Genomic DNA, 2,364 nt, shown 5'->3' on the forward strand with positions numbered 1-2,364 from the left:
AGGTTGCTGTTCTTTTAGGAAGGGCTTTGTCAGATAAGCATTATGCTTGACCTCCAAATTTGGCTGACAATTTACTGATGAGATTCATAACCTTTGGATTACTCCGATATTTTGACATATTTGCAGGATTCTGAGCCACATTCTGTAAGGCCACCTCTGGATCACTAAGAATCTCGTTGGGCCCAGGCATTCCTGCCTATTCCCATTCCAGGCATCCCTCCTGGGAAATTACCAGGCATTGCTCCAGGAAAGCTGCCTGGAAAAGAGCCTTATTGAGCTCCTGATTGCACCTGGTCTGGCTTCTTCCTCCCTTTGGGCTTTTTCATGCTCTTCTGGCACCTTCTTAACCCTTTATATGCTTTCTTTGATCTCTCATTCTTCGCATTTTTGCTCATACATTTTCTGATGTTCACCAATTTTCTGCTCCCTTGGCTGAACTTCCTTAAGCATTGCATTTTCATCCTCATCATAATCCAGTTCACAAGCAAGAGCAAGATCAGGGGCTGCTTCTTCCCAATGGCACAGAAGTCTGTGTGCTTTCTCTTGCCACTTGTACAGCTGGGCTGAATCAGGATTTATTTCAATGGCTCTGTCACAATATCGAATGGCAGCATTTGGCTTCTGCAATTTGATGAAGATGCTGGCCCTCTTGGCATGTAGAATGGCCAAGCGAGGATTCAGCTTAATGGCATCTGTGAGCAAGTCAATGGCTTTCTGTAGTTCACCATCATTTAGAGCATCAATGGCAGCTCCTTTCTTTTCATTTGCTTGATCCATCATCTCCTCAGTTATCTCTACATTTTCGTCTCCCATTTCTTTTTTTTTTTTTCATCTCCCATTTCTTGAGGGATATCAATATCTGCCTCAATCATACCTTCATTGTTAATCTCTAAATCACTTTCCTCACTTGATGGCTCATCTGTCTTTATTTTTTTCCCCATTTTCTTACTGTCTGTATTTTCTTCCTTGATAATTTATTCTAATTTAGCTTTCTGAGTAACAGGTGATACTTTACCCCACCCCATGTTTTCCATCCACTCCCTCAGGAAGTGCTTTTCCTCAGTGTGCAAGATGTTTGGATCTTCCTTACACATTTGCACAAAGGCCCAAAGCTTGTTTACTTTGTGAGGATTCATGGTCTGCAAACCACGGGCAGCTACTGAGGAGGCTGTGGTCAGATCCCAGGCATTAGTGCTATCTCCTCAAGACATTCAGAAGGGGGTGGTTACCACAAGGCAGAACTGACTGGAACTTCCAGGTGACTTTTATCTTTGGCACTTTTGATGTTGTGTATTACTGTTATTGATTTGCCTATGTTGAGCCATCCATGCATTCCTGGGATGAATACTACTTGGCTATGTTATATAATCTTCTTGATGATTTTCTGAATTCTGTTTGCTAGTATCTTATTGAGGATTTTTGCATCTATGTTCATTAGGGAGATCAGTCTATAGTTCTCTGTTTTGTTTAGTTCTCCTTTTCGTTTTGTTACCAGGGTGTACTTGCCTGTAGGAACCAGATATGGATTATTGCTTACCTTTCACTGTCATTAAAGAGTTTGAGGAGTATTGGCGTATAGTATTCTCTAATTTCTTGTAGAATTCAGTCACGAATTCATCAGGACCTGGGATTTTCATTATTGGTAAATTTTTAATTATATTTTTAATCTCATTAACTTATACCAGATAATGAAAAGATATCTCCTGCTCATGGGCAAGAAGAATTGACATAGCAAAAATGACCATATTCCCTAAATTTTTATACAGATTTTATGCAATCCCTTTCAAAGTACCATCAACATATCTCACAAAACTGGAAAAAAAAGTCCTCAAATTAATTTTGAACCAGAAGAAATCTAGAATATCGAAAGCAATTCTGTATAGCAAAGACAAAGCAGGAGACATCACAACCTCTGATTTGAAGTAATATTAAAAAAAAAAAAACTATTGTAACAAAATCAGCATGATATTGGCAAAAATAAAACAGACCTGAGGATCAATGGAACAGATTAAGAGATTTAGGCACAACTACAAATACGCTCAGCCATGTTATCTTGAACGAAGGGATCAAACATGTTCACTGGAAAAAAGATAGCCTCTTCAATAAACTGGTTCTCTACATGTCGAAGACAAAAATTAGACCTGTATCTATCACCATTCACTAAAGTCAAAATGAATAAAACATTTAAATATTAAAGCAGAAACACTAAATCTACTGGGAGAAAAAGTAGGTAGAAATCATGAATATATACATATAGGCAGAGAGTTCATGAACAAAACCCAAACTGCACGGGAAATACTTCAAAGAACAAACAACTGGGAAGTCATCTTATTAAAAAAGCTTCTTGTACATTGAAGCAATTGC

At 38.4% G+C, this 2,364-nt stretch overlaps 1 pseudogene; it reads right to left on the bottom strand.

The window, feature by feature from the left end:
• Positions 1–27: 27 nt before the first annotated feature.
• On the bottom strand, positions 28–1,136 carry LOC101581449 (annotated as a pseudogene).
• Positions 1,137–2,364: the final 1,228 nt, after the last annotated feature.

This window comes from Octodon degus, unplaced genomic scaffold, assembly GCF_000260255.1.
Source record: "Octodon degus isolate 3935 unplaced genomic scaffold, OctDeg1.0 scaffold00001, whole genome shotgun sequence".
Classification (NCBI taxonomy): Eukaryota; Metazoa; Chordata; class Mammalia; order Rodentia; family Octodontidae; genus Octodon; species Octodon degus.